Genomic DNA, 24,547 nt, shown 5'->3' with positions numbered 1-24,547 from the left:
CGCACCCCCTTCTATGTCCAAACCGGCTTGATGCACTCATAATCCCCCACACCTTAAAAAAAAAAAAAACAACAAGCTTTTTAATAGCCATATTAAAGGTAGCATGTTTAATCATGCTCAGATGACCAGAACACACATATAATAAAATAGTCACGATCACAACAATGCGCTCTCGCACTTGAATTAAACTGAAACACTGGAACATCTTCAATATAATGAAACAAAGTTACCACAAGCTTCCACTTTTAAGAGCAAAAAGGAAAGATGACAGGCTCAGGCTCAGAGGAAGAAACAGATGAGGGACATGTTATAATATTTTCAGCCGCGTTAAACTAAAATTGCAGCAACTTTAAATGAGCGTAGAGCTAACACAACCCCGTCATCTTAGCAGCGGTTATGGAAATAAAATTAGAACGCCAGTAATTTGAATTAAATTGCAATAAAGTTACACACTACCCACAACATAAATAACAAAGAGCATATAGGCTAAGGAACATACATATAAAAAAAAAAAGAAAAAAAGAGGATCCATCTGAGAATTTTCAAGAGCAGCGCAGGTGGCTCAGCTAGGTCCACACCAGTGCGGTGAGGTTCGTGGAACAGATTTACAATTATGAACACAATGGAATAGCTTAAATTCACCATTCAACTGGCTGCTTTCACCAGACTGGTTACGTTTCATATCTCAAATGAGTATTCTTTACACAGGTATAAGGTACATATTTGGCCAAAGGACCAATGTCAATCTAAGCGGTTAAGAGAGAGAATAATTTCCACATCCACACCGTCACATTTCCACAGTTCATTCACATTCATTCAACATTGACAGTACCCAGTACCCAGTGAGAAAAAATACACAAATGGAAATATGGATTTGAATTGAAAACCAAATCGTCACTTTAATCAAATTATAATATTGAGTTGTTAAATCTGATACATTTTTAATACAGACTGTTAAAAGAGAATATCACATTTACTACTTCCTGTTTTGGCTGAAGGTTTAGATTTACAATTTTCTATTTTTGGCTCTCACACAGAGAAAAAAATCCCAATAAACGGACCGCGACAGTACAGTTGACTCAGCGTAGAAGAAGAGCAGCATGAACCAGTGGCTCACTAGCGCCCGCTTCCATGAGGCAGAAGTACTGGCTGCCTCATCTCGTTGTTTTTCAGTGCGGTTTAATGTCAGATAAACAAGACTGAATATGTTACACTGATATATGAAATACAGGCTATGGAAGATTAGGACACATGATAAAAATGTGTACAACCAATATATTGATGGCATACAGAGAGTTAGTCAAAGGCACACGCCAAGGACACAAGCCTAACGTAGTTTGTGAGTGATTGTGCAATTGGAGGCTCAGCTCCGCTCCCTGCTGCCTCAGCTCGCATCGCTCCCTAAATGGTCGCTCCCTGTATTCACTCAAGAAATACGTAAATTCAGCGATTCTGACTGTAAAAATGACTGAAATGAAGGGAATCATAAAGAAATTGCACAAATTCCCTAAACCCCAATCCCACGTCTTCGCTGCTTTCACCCCCCAGTGCGACAGGCGGGGTCCGAAGGCGCCGCCGAAGCTGGCCGCAGCCGCGGATGCCTGTCTGCGCGGGAACACCTCCACACCCCTTTCCCCAGTCCCCCGGTGCAAGTTGTTTTGAGTTCTTATGTTGTAAAGTGTGCTCATATGTGCTTATGTTGCTGAGGTTTTTTCCCGGTCCCACACTGTACTCCCCCAGATGAGTGTAGTCTGGGAGCTGCTTTTTTTCTCCTCCCCTCTCCTCTTGTTTTTCTTCCCCTTTTCCTCCCCCCACTATTGCAATTTCCCCATTGTGGGACTAATAAAGGTTTTCTCATTTCATTTTTTTTCCTCATATATCACAGACCAATGGAAAAATAGTATAAGTTATTTTATTGTCATTACTTTTCATGATGCTAGAAGATAACCCTCTACCATTACGTTTTTATCTCGTGCACCCCCTAGAGGCAGCTTGCGCACCCCTGGGGGTAATTCATTTCCTTAGAAACTTTTACGAAAGGACGGGTTCTTTTTGTTGATGACAAACTCTTCAAGATGGTTTCTTTACTTGTATGTTGGCTCCTCTCTACATGCTTGTATATTTTATATGCAAACATTTTATGTGTAATTCATATGGGTAACAAATAAATGATATGTTTTCCAGATTAAGATAATTGAATTACATTTAACTGTAATCCTTACAGTCTTTCTGAACTCGAGCAAGAGTTTGTCCTGAACTTTTCCGTTGAGCTCTTCTTCTCGTACAGAAATCACCTTGAAGGCATCACGCAATCAGTGATGATTGCATAATGAGCTGCTGCCTTACCATATAATTGGGGCGTAGGTGGAATTTCTACTGCATTTGTCTCAATCAGTAATGCCCAATAACAGAAATAATTGCCAAGGAAAACAGTTTAACGTAAATATGTGGATTTTTATTCTCTCGCTGAACACATAAAGCTCATACAAATATTACAAGTATCAGGTATTACTTCATACTGACCCATAAAGAAATTCATTGGTACTGCAAATTATGTTATGGAGAAATATTCTGCATTTGTGCTCATCAATGGCAGGTATTGTAGAAAACAAACAAAGAAAACTGATTATTCAGAATCATATAGAGTCACCCTTAATAAAGTGGATGCAAAGATTTTGTACACATTTTTTAACCATGCAACTGAAGCTTGAACAAAGGCCTTCTAATAATATATACGCTGCCTGGCCAAAGAAAAACTAGCCACCTGGATTCAACTAAGCAAACAGGTGCAAGTCTCCTATTGGATAATTACTGCATGGGAGATTCCCTTTCAGCTGGCAACAAGTTATTTAACCCCAACTGATGCAATGAGTAGCTTCTCATTTTTTAAACAACCATATCGCTCCCTTGGTTTCCCTTGGACTTGGAAAAGATGTTAGTCTGTTTGAGAAGGGTCAAATCACTGGCATGCATCAAGCAGAGAAAACATCTAAGGAGATTGAAGAAACTACTAAAACTGGGTTAAGAACTGGCTAATGCATTGTTAACAACTGGCATGTTCCAAGATGACAATGCCAGGATTCATCGGGCGCAAATTGTGAAAGAGTGGTTCAGGGAGCACGACACACCATTTTCACACATGGATTGGCCACCACAGAGTCCAGACCTTAACCCCACTGAGAATCTTTGGGATGTGCTGGAGAAGGCTTTGTGCAATGGTCAGACTCTCCCATCATCAATACAAGATCTTGGTGAAAAATGAATGCAACACTGGATGGAATAATCTTGTGACATTGCAGAAGCTTAAATATTTGGGGACTGTCTGGACAACACTCATAAGGGATCTAAGAATGTTCTACAATGGATTCCTAGTATGGGAAAATATTAGAAATATTGCACAGGGCAATACAATTTTTATTTAACCCATGTCATTTTCTATCCTCTTATGCGAGGTTGGGTCACAGTGGCAACAAGCTAAGCAAAGAACTCTAGATGTATCTCTCCCCAGCAACATATTCAGCTCTTCCTGGGGAATCCTGAGGCATTCCCAGGCCAGACAGCATATATATAATCCTTCCAGCAAGTTCTGGGTCTAACCCAGGGCAGATGCCCAAACCACCTCAGCTGGCCCCTTTCAATGTGAAGGAGCAGCAGATTTACCCCAAGCTCCCTCCAATTGTAACCGCGATGCCATCCTTTCAGTTGCTACCCAGAGTTGGAATGAAGATCGACTGGTAGATCCAAAGCTTTGCCTTACAGCTCAGCTCCCTTTTTACCACAACAGTCTGATGCAGCACCCACATTACTGCAGCTGCCACGCAGGACTTGCAAACAGTACCCCAAGATACTTGATCTCCCTCACTTGGGGCAGGAACTTACACCAAACCCAGAGGGAACAATCCACCGTTTTTTGGCAAAGCACCATGGCCTCAGACCTGGAGTTGCTGAATCTCACCCCAACCGCTTCACACTCCGATGCAAACCGTCCCAGTGTATGTTTGTGTTCACAGTCTGATGAAGCCAACACAACCACATCATCTGCAAAAACCAGGGACGCAATTCTGAGGATGCCATACTGGACACCCTCCTCACCCCTGTTTGTCTATGTTTTATTGATATTTATCTGTTGCCAATGATGATTTTCTAAACTTTTACTGACAAAGCAACAGCAAAAAAAAAAACATGTTTGACAGTTAAAGAAGCAAATGTGAGTGATGACAGTACTGTTTATAAACTGGATCACACTGTTTGATATCTTACGCAAAAGATTTCGATTCAACGCAATCGGAAGATGTGGAGAGCAGTATATATTACACAGCTGGAATAATCAAGTATTTCATTATCCCAGAATAAGCATGTCCTCATTTATCAGTAACAGACTGTAGTGTTGCTGAAGCAGCCCTGACCACAGCGCCGTATTATACCCCAAACCAAGTACAATATTTTAGATGCACAGCCCACACACTCTCCATTCCTCCCTGTTTCCTGTTGTTTTCTCTCGCAGTTTCAGGCCTCCAGCCCACCAGAGCTGAGAGTGATTGGATCAGACATTAGCACGCCTGCTTCTCACAGTACAAATGCAGATGAATATAGAGGCAGGAGGCATGGATATTCATGGATAACACACACACATAGGTACAGATAATTACACGCACAGCGGCAAAATGAAAAATGAATAAATATTCATTGAATTTAGGGGATTTTTATGGCTCTTAGCATGACCTCTGGATAAATCAGCATTTCACATTTAAAGGGCAGAAATGCCCAAATTGAACCTCCAACATTTTATCCTTATTTACAAGTCAGGGAGGTTGAGCATCAACGTGCCAGAAACAAGTGTTCAGAAATGTATCAATGATCTTAGAAACAGAGCACTGCTGCATAATAGCAATTGATATATCAGGCAAAACATTGCATTGCATTAGAATATTTTAAGTTAAGTGTGCACATTAGGGATGTAATGTGCAGTGCATGATGTCCACAGCTTTGTCAGAGCATTATTCCACCACCCTTCTACGCTTTTTTATTTTCCACATTGCCTATGGCATACATATACAACTGAGTTCAAATTTTAATAAAGTGGATTAAGTTAAGTAATAATTGCTAGGACTGATGGAAGGCAAAAAAAGTACCCAATGGACGCTTTGATGAAAGCGGGATTTTGTGTAAATTGTGCAAAACAAAAAAAAAATGTTTGCCATACCACCGAAGCACTTCAACCCTATGGTGCTGTTAGTGCTAGCAGTCCCGGCGCGAGTACGGACAAGGCGTGTCGGCAGCTCAAACCGTTGTTGTTTTTGTTGTTGTTGTTTTTCATTTATTCTGTTTTGAATTGAAATGCAATTAAATGCATTTTTCCAGACATTACAAGAACTTAAGTTTACAATCATGTCTATTATTCTATTGTGTCTACAGTATATATACTGTCTATTATTTGATTCAGTCGTCTAAAAAAATCCATTCTAATTAAAAGAATGTTCCTTTGCAATGAAGGTCCATGCAATGAAGTTGCAGGATCCCTATTGATTTTGCTGCGATTTTTATTCTTTGCCTTAACTTAATTTTCTGCTTAGCTAAAAGTGTCTGCCCAGGACAAACTGCAAAGGCAAAAGGCATCAAACCTGGTAAATTTCCGTGATTCCGTACGAGCACCCCAACTTTTGTGACCCTTGGTCTCTAGGGGGCGCTACAAAAGCAACATTTCAATATCTCAAAAACTGCAATAGCTAACTTCATGAAATTTGGCATACACAATCTGTAAAATATTGTGTAGACGCCCATCAAGTTGCGTGACATTACGTCTACAGGGGGCACTACAGGTGACACGGAAACTTTCATATGACTTTAAGTCTATAAGTTTTGAAGTATTCACCCAGTCCTTATGAAACTTAGCAACCAACATTATGATATGCTTGCGTACAATCATGCCAAGTTTCGTGACATTACAGGCTGTAGGGGGGCGCTACAACGACCTCATGTTTATATCTCACAAACCACCACAGTAAACTGCTTGAAATTTGACAATAATAATCTGTGGATGACTCCTTACAAGCCCACCAAGTTTCGTGCAATACAGTCTATTAGGGGCGCTACTGGTGACTTATGCCTCTGCGTTCCGCTCGGGGACGATTTCGCCGCAGCGTGGACCCCTTTATGATCACTTGCGATCATCTACAGGGTTTCTACCGGTCTAATCAAATGAAATTTAAGACTTTTTAAGACCTTTTTAAGACCATTATAGGTTAAATTTAAGACCTACTCGAAGTACAAAAAATAAGGAAAATCAGAGACCCAGAATTACTTTCAAAATAACAAAATACTGTCATTCAACTATCAACTACCCTCTAGATGTGATTTAACATGCATTGAGACATGTCCCAGCTTCCTCCATCCAATGTGCCATGCATAGTTTTGTAATGTATTTCAGTGGAATTAAACGGCTTTGAAACACATCGCTGTAGACCGCTATAGAGCTCCAGGCATCACGTGACTTTTTTTTTTTTTTGTTGACACTGCCATATTGGCAGGAAACCTTGAGGAAAAATTAATAGAGCCAGTGGTGATTTCAGGCCGTCAGAATGTACTGTGCACTTTAAACAGATATCACAGACCCTTACCATTTCGTTCAAGCTGTAACAGCTAGAGTATTACATGGAGCATTACCAGTTTACGCCACACGGCAGTGGCTCCTTTGTTTTCATCGCTTAATTCAGCAGGTGTCACTCTTGCATCCGTCTTTTTTTTTTTTTTTTTTTTTTTTTTACTTCCTCAATCTCCGAAATGTGGACGCTGGTGAAGGCTACAAGCCACAAACGTTATTATCCGTTATTATATTTTGTAATATGCCGTGAGACTTGGCTTTATATGGTTCTGTTTAATAAATGTATTGTGCGGAAATCCCTCCACTTCGTCTCCTGCCTTGCTACTTCATGTTGAAGCATACTACTAGCAAACGTGGCTAAGCTTCTCTCCAACATCACGTTACAAAGCCAGCAATCATTAAACTTACATTTTGCTCATTTCCCAAGTTGACAACAAGTTTCATGTGACAGAAGACGTCTCGAATCCAAAAGGAGGCCAAAATCCATAACGCTAACAAACGTTACGTGACGAAAAAATCTCCCCGCATACCATGCCCGGTGCAGCAACACATTACAATCCGGGCTGAACACTGGATTCCACTTCCAGTTCTCATTTGTAGTTTAATTTCGGCGCACTGCTAATAGTTATATTTCATAAAGAACTACACAGAACACACGGAACTAACTGTGAATGCCACCGACGCATTGAACAAAATGTGAATGAAGTGGTAAATGGACGTAAGGATTTCAGACTTGACTAAATGTAATTGAAGATCTACAATGCAAAATATGCTTGTATTTAAGACTTTTTAAAGCCTTAAGAGGTGTGAGACAGTCCACAGCACACTGCAGTAGAAATGGTAAGTTCAAAACTATACTTGCATTCCCTTTCATATATGTGAAATATGTGAAATTCCACTCCAACCCAGAGTGAGCTGTGCATCCCTGCCAGTAAGGGAAAACACGGTGACAAGTTTCTTCAGCGCTTCCTACTGCCACTGCAGCTATCAAACAAGTTGTCCATCCTGGACACAAGGAGGATTTTCCTCCACTCATTAGCTGCAGCTTGCCTACTTCATCCCCAGAATTGAACCCGAAGTCACGGACGTCGTTGAGTCACTAGGGGACTGCTGCTGCCAACGAGCCCCCTCCCTATAACCTGGCCTGGAGCAGTTTACACCTTACCCTGCATTGAGCCTCTCTGCTGGAGTCTCTATGTTCAGGAAGCCTAGTCTTGAGCGACAGGGCAACGCTCCACGACCTGCCTGCAAGCAGTCCAACCTTTACCTTCTTTCTTTTGATCACTCCAACACAGAGTCAGTTAGCTAGCGAGCCTGTCTGCCTGTCCTGAACTCCATTGTGCCACTGAAGGTCAGTTATCCAGGGCTGCTTTTTGACTGTCGAACTGGACCTGGCCTGCCCTTCAGTGTCGCAATAACAAAAGTAATACAGAAAAGCTGAGCATAGGTTGAAGAAATCTGGTCCTGCTCTTTATTTTAATATCACAAAAGACACACTTATGCAATACAATAAGATAGTTAAAGAAGCAAGATCAACTTACTTCTCGAATCTAATCTTAGCCCATCATCATAACCCACATGTTTTATTTAAAACGGTCCATATGTAGGAAAATCATATGACTGTCCTAGCTGAAAGTAAGAGAGATTGTAAAATGTTTTTATCTCACTTTACTGATAAAGTCCATACAAAGGTCCATCATTCCGAACTCTACACATAACTCAAATCCCAAGCATCACACTTTTAATTAGTGTTACCTCATACCATCGTTAAACTTTTAGAAACTGTTTAGAAACTGTGTCACATATGAGAGGGACGTCCAACCCTCTTGATGTGATACCTTAAATAAATTCATGAACTCTGTTGAGGTGTCCATTTTTAACAGTTCTGTCTACCGACCGTGCTCCTGATCACTGTGCATGTGTGAAACCATTGCAAAAGAAAAAACTGAATCCCTTCTAACCACAAACTTGTAGACCGCTTTCCAAGCAGCCTTTCATTGTAAATCTAAGATAAGATAAGATGATTGTCACATGCATTGAAAACTTATTGAAAAAAAATTCTTCTTCTAGAAAAAAATTGTGTCCAAGCAGCTCCTCTCTGTGCAATAAACTAATAATATATTTGAAAGCTTCTTCAGCTACTTCAGGAAGCACCACAGCACAGAGACCATCATAAATGATCTTTTGATGGCAGTTGGTGATGGCACAAGTTTCGTCCTAGTACTCCTGGGGCCGTATTCCTAAAGATTCTTAGCGCAAAGAGTTGCTCCTAGTGGCCAAATTCTAAGAAAATTCTTAGAATCATGACGTTTTCTAAGAATTTCCCCTCAAAGTTAAGAATAGATCCTGGTAAAGATAAAGAGTATTCCTAAAGAAACTTAGCTCTTAAGAGAGCAGGGAGGAGGACTTTTAAGAGGCTTAGGAGTTTCTTAAGCAGAGGAGAAAATGGTGGAAAGAAGAGGCAGGAGAAGGCAGTTTTCTGTTGCGCTATATTTTCCCATGCCTGCTTCTTGGCTTGTAATGTGACATTGGTGCTAAATCTACTGGTTAGTCAGTTAGCAATCTCAGAAACTGATGAAAGCTGAGCCATTTTACCCTCGTTAATACCAAATGGGAGACGTGCAAAAATCACCAGCATGTAAATGAATGTAAGCAAATAAATGTAACTATCAGCATGTGAAAACTGTGCAAGTGGGCCTGAGTTTTCACACATTTTGTAGGATAATTTTGTTGGATAAGTACAGCTTATTATTTATTGAAGAGATTCTCTTTGTAATAACAGTATTTTATCTAGCGTTTAGGATGTAGCCATCTTAAGATCAACCAATCACACCTTTTGAAATGATGACTCATACCTAGCAACAGGGTCAACCACACCTCCTCACTAAGATGAGAGTTTCTGTCCATTCATCAACAACAACATTCAGTGTTCTGGAATCACTCCTAAGCTAAGACTCCTTGCTGGGATTTTTTAGACTAAATTAAGAGCTCTCTGAGAGCATTCTCAGAATCTTTTGGAATACGGGCACTGGACTGGAGCGCTGCCTTTGATATGATAGATCATTGGCTCTAAACAGGCTGAGACACTGGGCAAAAATATCATGGACAGCCCTCAACTAATTCTCCTCATACTTATCAGATAGAAGGCCTTATGTTGCTGTGAATAATTTGAATAACCTGTCTGTAATGTGTATGATGTACGGTGTCACTCAGTGAGAATCACATTCTTTGATTTCTCCAGTGCATTCAACACCATCCAGCTTTTGTTGCTGGATGAGAAGCTGTAGTCGATGGGTGTCGGTGCGTCCACTGTCTCCTGGATCACTGACTACCTGATAGACAGGCCACAGTTCATTTGAGTCGTGTCCTGTCTGATGTGGTGGTGAGTGGTGTGGGAGCCTCACAGGGCACTGTGCTTTCTCCTTTCCTGTTCTCCTTATACACCACTGACTTTCAGCACAACTCAGAGTCATATCACTTACAGAAATTTTCTGATGACTTTGCAGTTGTTGGGTCTATAAGCGGTGGACGGGAGGAAGAGGAGTATAAAAGGCTGGTGGACAGATTTGTGGGGTGGACAGAAAGGAATCACCTTCTGCTTAACGTGGACAAGACTAAAGAGATGGTGATTGATTTCAGGAGGAAAGAAACAGCTTCCCCGCCCCTCAGCGTCCTTGGTATGGATGTAGAGGTGGTGGTGGTACAAATACCTTGCAGTGACCATTGACAACAGACTAAACTGGAAGACTAACAGCGCTGCTGTGTACAAGAAGGGGTGCAGCAGACTCGATTTCCTGGTTGGAAATCTTTTTACCAGTCTGTCGTGGCTAGCACCCTTTTCTCCGCTGTGGTCTGCTGGGGGAGCAGCATTGCAGCCAGTGACACCAACAGACTGAATAAACTGATCAGGAAGGCTGGCTCTGTCGCTGGCTGCAGACAGGAGACTTCTGAAGTGTTGGTGGAGAGGACACTAAACAAACGGTTATCAATCATAAATAACACTGACCACCCTTTTCACCATAAAACAGACAGACAACGGAGCACTTTTTCCAAAAGGCTTGGACAACTTCATTGTCTCAAGGAACGCTACAGGAAATCTTTCCTGTACAACTCCTCTTCTGTGTGTGAGTGATGGCTCTGGACTGGACTTATTGTTACTGCACATGGTTGTTTGGTTGTAAATACTGTGTATATAGATTTATTTGTTTCCTATTTTATTTTTGTTGTTTATTTTAGCTTTTTGTTATATATTACGTATGGTATGCTCAGTGCCTGTAAATTGCGGCTGCAACAGTGAAACTTCCCAGTTTGGGATTAATAAAGTATCTATCTATATACACTGCAAGGCCAAAAAAAAAGTCGTCACCTGGATTTCACTAAGCAAACAGGTACAAGCCCCCTATTGGATAATCACTGCATGGGCGATTGTCTTTTAGCTAGCAACAAGTTATTTAACCCCAACTGATGCAATGAGTAGCTTCTCATTTCTTTTTAACAACCATGTCGAAAGACACATCCTATGGTAGTGTAAAAGATGTTAGTCTGTTTGAGAAAGGTCAAATCACTGACATGTATCAAGCAGAGAAAACATCTAAGGAGATTGTAGAAACTACTAAAATTGGGTTAAGAACTGTCCAACGCATTATTAAAAACTGGAAGGATAGTGGAGAACCAGCGTCTTTGAGGCAGAAATGCGGTCGGAAAAAAATCCTGATTGATCATGATCGGTGATCACTTAAATGTTTGGTGAAATCAAATCGAAGAAAAACAACAGTAGAACTCGGGACTATGTTTAATAGTGAAAGTAAGAGCATTTCCACACGTATAATGTGAAGGGAACTCAAGGGATTGGGACTGAACAGCTGTGTAGCCTTAAGAAAACCACTAATCAGTGAGGTTAACTGGAAAAAAGGCTTCAATTTACTAGGGAGCATAAAGACTGGACTCTGGAGCAATGGAAGAAGGTCATGTTGTCTGATGAGTCCAGATTTACCCTGTTCCAGAGTGATGGGGGCATCAGGGTAAGAAGAGAGGCAGATGAAGTGATGTACAGTCAGGTCCATAAATATTGTGAAATCGACACAATTCTAATCTTTTTGGCTCTATACACCACCACAATGGATTTGAAATGAAACAAACAAGATGTGCTTTAACTGCAGACTTTCAGCTTTAATTTGAGGGTATTTACATCCAAATCAGGTGAACGGTGTAGGAATTACAACAGTTTGTATATGTGTCTCCCACTTTTTAAGGGACCAAAAGTAATGGGACAATTGGCTGCTCAGCTCAGTTCCATGGCCAGGTGTGTGTTATTCCCTCATTATTCCATTTACAAGGAGCAGATAAAAGGTCTAGAGTTCATTTCAAGTGTGCTATTTGCATTTGGAATCTGTTGCTGTCAACTCTCAATATGAGATCCAAAGAGCTGTCACTATCAGTGAAGCAAGCCATCATTAGGCTGAAAAATCAAAACAAACCCATCAGAGAGATAGCAAAAACATTAGGTGTGGCCAAATCAACTGTTTGGAACATTCTTAAAAAGAAAGAACGCACCGGTGAGCTCAGCAACACCGAAAGACCCGGAAGACCACGGAAAACAACTGTGGTGGATGACCCAAGAATTCTTTCCCTGGTGAAGAAAACACCCTTCACAACAGTTGGCCAGATCAAGAACACTCTCCAGGAGGTAGGTGTATGTGTGTCAAAGTCAACAATCAAGAGAATAATTCACCAGAGTGAATACAGAGGGTTCACCACAAGATGTAAACCATTGGTGAGCCTCAAAAACAGGAAGGCCAGATTAGAGTTTGCCAAACAACATCTAAAAAACCCTTCACAGTTCTGGAACAACATCCTATGGACAGATGAGACAAAGATCAACTTTTACCAGAGTGATGGGAAGAGAAGAGTATGGAGAAGGAAAGGAACTGCTCATGATCCAAAGCATACCACCTCATCAGTGAAGCATGGTGGTGGTAGTGTCATGGCGTGGGCATGTATGGCTGCCAATGGAACTGGTTCTCTTGTATTTATTGATGATGTGACTGCTGACAAAAGCAGCAGGATGAATTCTGAAGTGTTTCGGGCAATATTATCTGCTCATATTCAGCCAAATGCTTCAGAACTCATTGGACGGCACTTCAAAGTGCAGATGGACAATGACCCGAAGCATACTGCGAAAGCAACCAAAGAGTTTTTTAAGGCAAAGAAGTGGAATGTTATGCAATGGCCAAGTCAATCACCTGACCTGAATCCGATTGAGCATGCATTTCACTTGCTGAAGACAAAACTGAAGGGAAAATGCCCCAAGAACAAGCAGGAACTGAAGACAGTTGCAGTAGAGGCCTGGCAGAGCATCACCAGGGATGAAACCCAGCGTCTGGTGATGTCTATGCGTTCCAGACTTCAGGCTGTAATTGACTGCAAAGGATTTGCAACCAAGTATTAAAAAGTGAAAGTTTGATTTCTGATTGTTAATTTGTCCCATTACTTTTGGTCCCTTAAAAAGTGGGAGGCACATATACAAACTGTTGTAATTCCTACACCGTTCACCTGATTTGGATGTAAATACCCTCAAATTAAAGCTGAAAGTCTGCAGTTAAAGCACATCTTGTTTGTTTCATTTCAAATCCATTGTGGTGGTGTACAGAGCCAAAAAGATTAGAATTGTGTCGATGTCCCAATATTTATGGACCTGACTGTACCCATCATGCCTAGTGTCTACTGTACAAGCCTGTGGGGGCAGTGCTATGATCTGGGGTTGCTGCAGTTAGTCAGGTCTAGGTTCAGCAACATTATGTGTCCAAAGAATGAGGTCAGCTGACTACCTGAATATACTGAATGACCAGGTTATTCCATCAATGGATTTTTTCTCCCCTGATGGCACGGGCATATTCCAAGATGACAATGCCAAGATTAATGGACTCAAATTGTGAAAGAGTGATTCAGGGAGCATGAGACATCATTTTCACACACTGTAAACCCGAACAGTACAAGTCTGTTAAAGAAAACAGGTTGTGTTAACTCAAAATTTTAAAAAAGCTATTTCACCACAAATGTTCTAAGTTATTATAACAGATTTTTGAATTAAAGTACATTGTGTCATTGTACTAGTCACTGTACTCAAATAATTTGACTGTTATGTGTGACGTCATGTATGTGCGTACGTGCTTCTTCAGCAGCCCGCGCAAGCCAACCAGCCTGAGAGAGATAAGTCCGCCATGACCGTAAGTTCCTCGGGTAATTAAGGCTTTATTTAACTATAGAAGTTAGCACTTTATTAAAAAAACACAGTAACAAAGTGCTTCACACAGAAATAGAAAACATATACACCTATATATATATATAACGTTATATACATACACATACACACGTTGCTCGCTGTGGACGGGAAATGCGTAGAAAAGTTTTCAGCTTGTGAATAACTTCGATATTTCGACACTGAAACAGCTAAAGAAATACATTTTTTTTTGTCCCTTGGAACTGCTGGAGAATTATTGTGCGGAGAAATGCGATAGCATGCAGCAGTTTACTCAACCTGCTCGGCAAATGTTCAGCCCATGAAAATGTCCGCCATGTCGACTCCCTGCTGAGAGGAACTGAGACAAATCTGAAGCTTGTGAACAACTTGGACTCTTACCAATTTTAGGCAGTTAAGGAGATATTTTTTGACTGCTAACATTAGTGAATACTGAGGTGAAACGTGATTTTCTCAACCCGCTCAGATGCACTGACCGCCATTACATTGTACTTCTCTTTGAGTGCATCTCTCTGGTGAGTTACCTGCTGTTTGCGACCTCATTTTAACATCGTCTTTTATTTTATGCATTAGTGTGTCAGCAGTTATTTTAAACAAACGTTTGTCGGGTGTGTGTATTGCCGGGGAGCAAAAGGGCGGCGGATGCAAGCTGGTAGGCTAGCAGCAGAGGTAACGTTTTCATTCTCGCCAGAATCGGTTTGTGTGTGTTTAAAAACTGTAGAAATGTTCGCCTGCTTTTCAGGCAGTTGAGGCCACGCGAAAGGCTCTCTCTCTGTCTATGTGCACATATGTTTGTTTGTGTACATCGGTGCAGAGATCCGCCCATTGCAAAACAGAAAGAGGAGAATTGTAGACGCTCGACAATAAAGACAATGAAATGTCTTTGCCTGGATTAGATCAGTAGCATTATTTATTAAAAGGTCCAGACCTGTTCTGTAGAAAAAGTGACAAAGCACTGATAGTAACATGTCTATGTTTTGTCATTATGGTTCAGTAATGTAGCCTGATTTCATTGCTGTTTATCTTTTCATTTTCTACAGGGCACATACACACTATACTCTGACTTAAAAAGCCATTCCATATTTTGGCAGATTTGTGCAGTTTCACAGGATCACAAACATCAACCTGAAGAACCACTTCTATGCAGAGTTGGATCGACATGCCCCCCATCAGAGCTTGTTCAGGAAGAAAGCTGCACAAACGGGCAGAGTAGCAGAAGTTTTGGATCGGCTCCTCAGTGCTTATGATTTCCAGGTGAGTTGGTTACGCTTCTTGATGCTTAATAGTGATACTACAGTGGATTATATTTGTTAGAACTCTTATCTCTGCAGTTATGGGAGGCTTTTTCTTGTGATGTATAGTATTAAAGAATATGTTCTCACACCCAGGAACACGTTGACATCCACGTCAAACGTGCTGCTGTCCTCCACGCGCTCCCTGCGTATCTACATGATGATGACTCCAGGTTTCTGAAACTCTGGGATGTAAGTCAATATTCTAATTGTTCATCATAGAATATAATCGTGTTAGTGAGGAATAATTAATGAAAGTCTCTTCTTTAGCTCAGATGTCATTCAGGGTCTTGTTGCAAGTTTTGAATAGTACCATAAGTATTGTCGTTACTCTAGGGCAGGGATTCCCAAAGTGTGGTGCGTGAACTGCCTCTAGGGTGCGCGAGATGAAAAATGCAATGGCGGAGAAGAAGTTATCTTCTTCTACGCACCGTATATGCGCATCTAACTGAGCCAGCTGCGCTGCACTTGAAAATCGTCAGATGGATCCTCATTTTTTTTTTTTTTTTTTTTTTTATCAGTCCGGAGCCTATGCGCTTTGTTATTTTTGTTGTGGGTCGTGTCTAACTTTATTACAATTTAATTCAAATTACTGGCGTTCTAATTTTATTTCCATAACCGCTGTGTTATGATGACAGGGTTGTGTTAGCTCCACAGTCATTTAAAGTTGATGCAATTTTTGTTTAATGCGGCTGAAAAAATTATCCATATTTCCCCCAACTTATCTGCTTTCTTCCTCTAAGCCTGAGCCTGTCATCCAACCTCTTTCCTCTTAAAAGTGGAAGCTTGTGCGTAACTTTGTTTCATTATATTGAAAATGTTCCACTGTTTCAGTTTAATTCAAATGCGAGAGCATGTTGTTGTGATTGTAAATATTTTGTTCTATGTGTGTTCTGGTAACTTGAGCATGATTAAACATGCTGCCTCTAATATGGCTATAAAAAAGCTTGTTGCGTTTTTTTGAGGGGGTTTTTTTTAGGTGTGGGGGATTGGGGGTGCGTCAGCGCAGTTGGGATATAGAAGGGGGTGCGCAGCCAAAAAAGTTTGGGAACTGCTGCTCCAGGGTATAGAATGAATGCAAATCAGAAAACAAGTGATGCATTTATCATGATTCAATCATCTCTCCTTACTTTTTAAAAAGCGTTGTTTGTGATGTCCACTTATGGATGTCTTTAAAATTAGGCTAAAGTTTCAGATTGAAAATGGGCTTTATTTCATGCATTTCATTCGGTGTTCAATAGAAATTCAAGAGAAAACTAGATGATCGCAAGCATTCATAAAGGGGTGCATGCCGTGGTGAAGGCGTCCCCGAGTGGGATGCAGAGGCATGAGTCACCAGTAGCGGCCCCTATAGACCATATTGCACGAAACTTGAATGGCTTGTAAGGAGTGATACACAGATTATTATTGTCAAATTTCAAGCAGTTTACTGTGGTGGTTTGAGAGAAATAAACATACAGCCCGAATTTCATGAAACTTGACATGATTGTACGCAAGCATATTATAATGAGGGTTGCTAAGTTTCATAAGGATTGGGTGAATACTTCAAAAATGATAAGCCTTAAATTAATATTAAATGTTTCCGTGTCACCTGTAGCGCCCCCTGTAAATGTAATGTCACGCAACTTGATGGTGTCTACACAATATTTTACAGATTGTGTATGCCAAATTTCATAAAGTTAGCTATTGCAGTTTTTGAGATATTGAAATGTTGCTCTTGTTGCGCCCCCTAGAGACCATGGGTCACAAAAGTTGGGTTGCTTGTACATTATGAAGATAAACAGCAGTAATGAAGATAAACATCGGTTTTATTTCACATTTCATATTGATTGATCATTGTGAAACAAACCATATTAATGGAATGTAACTAATGTTCGACTCTTTGACCGTCTTCAGATATGTTACTGACATGTTTTTCAGCAAACAGCTTTTTTAGATCGCTTAGACTATCTTGGGTAATGGGTAACCTTTCTCTGTTGTCCAGGCATCCGAGTCTAATGAACCAAACATCAGTGACGTACCGGTTGGACTCCTCTTGAGCAGTGCAAATGCAACAGATGCGGTGTTCTTCAAACCAGAGAAGATTGCGGTTCTCATTGAGGGTAATGTTTTTATTGAGTGTCCCAGATTTGGCTGATGCATTTGTCATGCTTTTTGCACTGATGTATGCCCTGCATTTGTTACCCAAAAGACTTGGCCAATACCTTTGACTTCATCCAGAAAGTCTTGATTGACCCTTAAAAATGACCTTTTTGCAGTGGAGTAATGTTATGTCTGAAATGACAGTAGTGCCTGCGCATATGAGAAGTCTTTCAAGGAACTGAGCAATTTTGTTATTTGCTCATAGAGTAAAGCTTAATTTATGTGTCACATGGCAGAAATGACAACACGAAAGTGTCGCTCCACACTTTTTTTTTTTCCATGTCTCGCACCTGAAAGATAGCATCTGCTTATCATGGAGACTGAAACCTTTTGCCAAAGCATGAATTGAAAACGTTGTACCACTCTTAAAATTCTGTTGCGCAACGTTTTCAATTTATACTTCGGCAAAAGGTTTCAGTTGTCTCCATGGCAACCACACATGATCTTTCAGTCAGCTCGTTAAGTTAACCAATCACACTGCTCACTGTGTTTACTCACTCATCATATACTCATACACTCATTGAAAGCGTCAAGGGCCCTAGTATAAATTAAGCTAATGTGTGCTTGTTTTGAAAAGTATCGCTGTTCTTAGTATTGTTGATCTTAAAGTTAGAATGTGTTAACGGTAGAGATGCAACGATTATGGATGTTAATGGAATTATAATCTGAGGAAGAATCCTGGTTTTATGATTAGAATGCATTCATCCGTCTGGTCTGTAATGGAAAACAGCATTTTTAATGTAAATGTACTGTAATTAAAGTAATTTTTTACTGACTGTTAATAAAACAGGGATTTGCATTTGTCTGTGTTCATGACCATTTAGGAGTGTGATTAATTCAGATTAAGATGAGCCAATTTTCAACTCTTTGACCAGACACAAAAATACACTGAGAATAAACAAGAAGGCACCGTTGCAGAGAGGGAGTGGATAGAAAATAAGACATAAAAAAAAAAGAAATAAAAGCAAATGGGATGTGGATGTGGCCTATTACTCAGTATAACATCCAGCTGGGGCCTGAGAGAGTGGCTAGTGGTGTATCTCTTCAGTCTGCTCATTATTGTCTTCCTGCTGCCTGTGTCTGTATTGTCCAATGGTCTGCCCCAGCCCTCCACACCATCAGGCCCTAGGTGGGTGCTGCACCGCCAGTACTAATTGGCAAATGAGCTGATCATAATCCAGCCTCTGATCCAACTTTTCAGCCAGTGAGTCGGGGCTGCTGCCCAAAGCTGATGAGATAACAACTCGGGTGACTCAAGGATCCATCCGAGATCCCGTTGCAGTGTGTCTTAACAGGTCAGCTAACCCTCACATTTTCATGGATGAGGTGTTGTTGGGATGAGACAGCACCAGTGAGCTGAGATGCCTACTGTGTGCTGGATGGGTGTTATGGGGGGAGTGTATACCAACCTACTGGACCACAAAGTCACTGTAAACATCAGCCAGGAAGGATTGAGTGTGAAAGAGAATATGGGCATTGGTCTACACTTCTCTTACTGTCAACAATTTCCAGTTTCTAAATTCCCTACCTTCTCTTGACACTTGCCATGGCACCTACACACATGTTTTTTTTTATATAAGCTCACACACTGTCAGTGTCTTGTAAAAATGCTAGTAACATATCATATTATTTATTTACAGGTTTACAGACATGATGTCTCTTCCAGGAACAGCCAGTTAATGTGTATGTGGTTTTCTGGTGGGTTTTACAGCAACTGAAGTCATTCAAAATAAACTCCAGTGTATCAACATGTGTTCATAGTAAATGAACAAGTCACCCACAACATGAATCATTTACATGGTTATTAGGTGCTAACAGTTTCTTAATTAATAGCTTATCAAAAGAATTACACCACCCCTTTCAATCTGATTGAACATCATTTCGAACGGGGCCAGTATGTTCTGATTGAGTTGGTTATAAAAGGCATATTAATTCTAATTGGGCTATTATTCTGATTAGTAGTAGTAGAATACTAATGTCCATGTAAATGCAAGTTATAATACATATGATGCTATTTCCCACTACTTTTATCAGTACTAGGTCCGTGGTCAAACTGACCTTACACTGCAGTTAAATGGATCTCGCTGAAGAACAGCTGAGTGGAGATGGCTCAGCTCCTACTAATTGCATGCTATCAACAGTGGGATATGATTTCACAAGGAGGCAGAAACATCGGTCCGGTCACTCGCATGCCATCGGCGTTATGCTGCACCAGGAAACCACTGGTGATTTAAATGAAGCCGGTGGTTCTTCCAACTCCATACTTCTGTTAGTATATCCAGCCATGCTCCACACTCTCAATTACTTTTCTTCTTCGCCTGTTTTTCTTCTTCTGTAGGCTAATGACGTTAGCTGGGAGCTTTAAGGTTCATTATCGCCACCTAGATTGAAGTAAGGACTCACCTTTTTTTTTTTTTAATAGGCTACTCACTCAGACGTATTTGCCTTATGACTGCGTGCACTGAACCGTGACGCCTGTACCGTGACACCGTGATAACAAATATCGTTACACCCCTAATACTTTCCCTAACTACTTCCAAAGAAGTAGTGATCTCCACAATTTCCTTTTCTCCTGTGTTTTTAGTTGAAGTTTTAAGTAAACTGCACAGTGATCAGATACATCCACTCCCTCAATTTCACACTCCTCTACTCAATACAGTTCCATTTTATTTCTAAAAACAAAAAAGGAAGTAGTCAGTTAGTGTGTGTAACCTCTTTTCGTGAGATGCAGTTCTTTCCAAATATCAATTAAACCAAATTTTTAAAAAGCTGTCTTGATCATTTTATGCCAATATGATTGGTATTTTTTTCATGGTTTGTTGTATCTAAGTTACTGTTCATCACAATATTAAAGTCCCTCCCACATATAAATATACCCTCCATTTATAACACGTTGTTGTCAAACATGGTTTGAAAGAAATGTTTTCCACTGTTAGGTGGTGCATAAACTTAATTTTAATGTCACTATTTTGTTCTCCAGTTTGCCTTTCACTATAATAAGCCTGCCCTATTTCATCCCTGATCCATTTCATACATTCGAATGTTTAGTTAGTAAAGTACACCCCAAAAATAACTAAAATGTATCAGCATAATCAAAGCCTCTGAGTTTAATGTTGACTTTGCAGCTCTTACAAAATTCTGTCTTTAAACTTACCAAGATCATCTTTCATTATCTTCTTGACATCATTTTTAAAATCACTTAAGTCGAGTCTGATGTCTTTTTTAAAGTCTTTTAGCACACTGGAGAGTAATGCCAGACTTTCAATCTGAGCATTCTTCAATGCTACTTTTACCTGATGCTATCTCTTCCTTGTGATCAATAGTCTTGGCCACATCTGAGTTTTTCTGGTGTTGTGTTTATCTTCTGTTATACTTCCCTTCAGGACATGAGGACATTGGTATTAATGTTAAAAGGAAGACAACTGGGACAGTCTGCTTTTGGTAAAAGGCCATCATCACTTGCCATAGAGTTTCCTTGGAAGACTCCTTTGGGAAAGGCAAGTTATTTTTTACATTGCATCAGTGACCTAGTTTAAAAAACAAACAAACAACAAAAAAAACATAGGATCCTTCACAGTGTAGTTTTAATTTGTAAGACAAGGATGTTGACATGTGAGGAACCAGTTTGCAACTGACATCAAAACAACTGATTGACAGCCAGAAATATTGACAATGTTCCTCGCCTCGGGTGCACTAGCCACAACCGTAAGCCAGTATGTCATCATCTTTTAAGTGGATACATCAAACTGCAGAAGCTAATACATCCTGTAGTTATGAGCTCCACTACCATTTATTTGGAATCATGAATTCCCCGGGGATTGTGGCTCTAATATTCAACCAACGCCCGGGGGAAATATCTAGCTCTGCTGTGCTACATATTCCACTATGCTCACCAGCTAGTCTGTGGGATATTTTGTGAGTGGTAGGTCCAGTTTTGGGTGATCATTCTTAGCAGTTCATTCAAAACATGCATTCCCTTTCGTATTGTGAGACTGCCTTCAAGTCATTGTTTGATACACATATGTATTAATGTTAAATATCACATATACAAAGCTTCTTGAAAGCAAGATGAGCATCCCAATGATTGAGGAAAATATGAATAATCCCAAAAGAGACTGGATAATAAAAGCAAGTTCACACTGGTACAGTGTTTCCACTATATTAATTACAAGCACCAATTCATACATGCATGCTGCTGACTGGGGCTACTATGAAATGAGGGGATTCCAAACTGTGAAATTTTACAGCTTAAGTAAGAGGCTGAAGTCAACAGGAAGCTGGTGTTAGTTGGAAAGCTTTTTCTGGTTTCACCTGAAGAGTCTTATATTTTATTACAGTAAGATCCAACGGCAGAAGCAAAATAAAATTAAAATATGACTATCGCCGTCTTTACTGCTGCACTGTCTAGTTTGAATTGTATTCCCACACTGTCTGAAGTGAAGCAGCTCCCGATGAGTTCTGGCACTCTGCCACTCTGAATCCTTTGTCCCCGGATGAGTTTTATTCCCATTCTCCCATATGGGATTGGAACTTCAAAGAGGTACACAACAAAGACTAAACTGGTGCAACTTCATCCTGTAACCAATGTATTTATTACTACAGCTCCAATATGTAGGCCTCCAGAGACCTTAGTGCCAAACTCATTAAATGAACAACTAATAAGGCAGCCATGATTAACAATCCATTTAATTTAATTATTTATAATGATTCTATGGTTGTATGCTTGCAATTGAATCTGGAGCACTGTAGGAATTCTGCATTAAGCTCAACATCAGTTATCTAACATATGATGTATATTTTTCTGCACAAAAGAACTTGAAAGACTGCAGAGCTCTCCCACCTACCACCCCCACAGACAGTTCAACCCACCTCCCCCTCCCCACCACCACCACGGACAGTTCAACCCCCCTCCCCTTCACCATCACCAAGGATCAGGTGAGCAGAGAGCTGAGGAGGCTGCGCCCAAGGAAAGCAGTGGGCCCAGATAAAGTGTGTCCAAGGATGCTCAAGGCCTGCTCTGCTGAATTGGGGGAGCCGCTTCAGCATGTCTTCAACCTGAGCCTGCAGCTGGGGAGGGTCCCCGTGCTCTGGAAGACTTCATGTCTCATCCCGGTTCCCAAAACAAAACACCCCAGGGAGCCGGGTGACTTCAGACCAGTTGCATTAACATCCCACATCATGAAGACTTTTGAACGGCTGCTGCTCCATCTGCTCAGACCCCAGGTCCACCACGCCCAGGATCCACTGCAGTTTGGATACCAGGAGAAGGTGGGCGTGGAGGATGCCATCCTCTATCTGTTACACAGGGCTTACTCTCATCTGGACAAGGAGAGCGGTGCTGTGAGAATCATGTTTTTTGATTTTTCCAGCGCCTTCAACACCATCCGGCCCTTCCTGCTGAGAGACAAGCTGACAGAGATGAGGACTCACACCTGGTGAGATGGATTACAGACTACCTCACAGAGAGACCACAGTACGTCAGACTGAAGGACTGCACGTCGGACACTGTGGTCAGCAGCACCGGAGCACCACAGGGGACCGTGCTCTCTCCCGTCCTCTTCACCTTGTACACATCTGACTTCCAGTACAACTCTGAGCTCTGCCACATGCAGAAATACTCAGATGACACTGCGATAGTTGGCTGTATCAAGGATGGACGGGAGGAGGAGTACAGGAGCCTGGTCGCGGACTTCATGAGGTGGTGCAGGTCCAACCATCTGCAGCTGAACACCTCCAAGACCAAGGAGATGGTGGTGGACTTCAGAAGGAAGAAATCACATCTCCAACCTGTGTCCATCAACGGGGTCGATGTGGAGGTGGTCCGGACTTACAAATATCTGGGGCTGCAGCTGGACGACAGGCTGGACTGGACAACAAACATGGACACACTCCACAGGAAAGGACAGAGCCGTCTGTACTTCCTGAGAAGGCTGGGGTCCTTCAACGTCTGCAAAAAACTGCTGCAGATGTTTTACCAGTCTGTGGTGGCCAGCGTCCTCTTCTATGCTGTGGTTTGCTGGGGAGGAAGCAGCAAGAAGAGGGACGCTGCTCGACTGGACAGACTGGTGAGGAGGGCAGGCTCAGTGGTGGGCACAGAGCTGGACTCTCTGGTGACAGTGGCAGAGAGAAGGACCCTGGACAAACTGCTGTCCATACTGGACAACGCCCACCACCCTCTGCACAACACCTTCATCAGGCAGAGGAGTGTGTTCAGTGGCAGGCTGCTGTCTCAATCCTGCTCCACCAACAGACTGAAGAACTCATTCGTCCCCCTGGCCATCAGGCTGTACAACAGCTCTCAGTGATGGCAGGAGACACAATAGACAATGGACAAATCTTTTGCACCTACTTACTGGACACTCTGTCATTTACCATGTCTGTCTACCTCTGCTACATCTGGTGACTGTGATTTTCATTCATTTTTTTCCCATTTGTAGCTCTCATATTTATATTAAAAAAAAAAAAAAAAACTACTTCTACTGGTCACTTTATATTTCTAACAGGTCACTTTATATTTATATTTTCTAACAGGTCACTTTATATTTTTAACATAGTTTATAGTTGTATAAACATTTTATTTCTAGTCACTTTCTATTTTTTATATAGCTTTTGTATTTTATGTTCAATGTTTGTAACTGCTACTGGATGCTTGAATTTCCCTCGGGATTAATAAAGTATCTATCTATCTATCTATCTATCTATCTATCTATCTATCTATCTATCTACGGTGAAATACAGACTACAAAAAACTTGCATCAGTAATGTAATAAATAAATAACAAATGATAAATACAATGAAAAGATCAAGTAGGTTTTGTCCAAGACAGACTAACACAAGATAACATTAGGACAATAATGCATATAGCTGACTCCGTGACTAAAAAAATGTTACCACGCATGATGCAGAAAAAAGCATTTGATGCAATTTGGATGGGTTTGTATCAGAGGGACTTAGCTATAATAAAAGATTAGTAAAATGTATGAGCTCATTCTATTAATCCCCCATAGCTAGAACAAGAATTATTGGGCAGTGCTGGTGTGAAAAAGGAAGGTGGAGACATTAAGGAGAATTTAATTCGTGAGGAATATACAGTATAATAAGCTTAAATAAGTAATTCCAAATTGATGTGAATAAGGATAAATCTTTAAGGTAGGTCTCATGTGATTTGTGCATTTCTTTGCTTCTAACAGACAGTGTTTAGTTCATTAAATATCTTGTACAATATTTCACAAATATGAGTCAGAAGCCTTATAC

General features: G+C 40.9%; 1 protein-coding gene across 1 annotated transcript in view; it reads right to left on the bottom strand.

Moving 5' to 3' along the window:
• Positions 1-24,547, bottom strand: part of LOC311507070 (acid-sensing ion channel 2-like) — a 259,325-nt gene that overhangs the window by 176,006 nt on the left and 58,772 nt on the right. The gene's annotated exons all lie outside the window — the stretch shown is intronic.

The sequence above is a fragment of the Chelon labrosus genome (assembly GCF_963514085.1).
Source record: "Chelon labrosus genome assembly, chromosome: 21".
In the NCBI taxonomy this organism is placed as follows: Eukaryota; Metazoa; Chordata; class Actinopteri; order Mugiliformes; family Mugilidae; genus Chelon; species Chelon labrosus.
The sequence above is the reverse complement of the archived record's forward strand: the minus strand, read 5'-3'. Positions and strand labels throughout refer to the sequence as shown.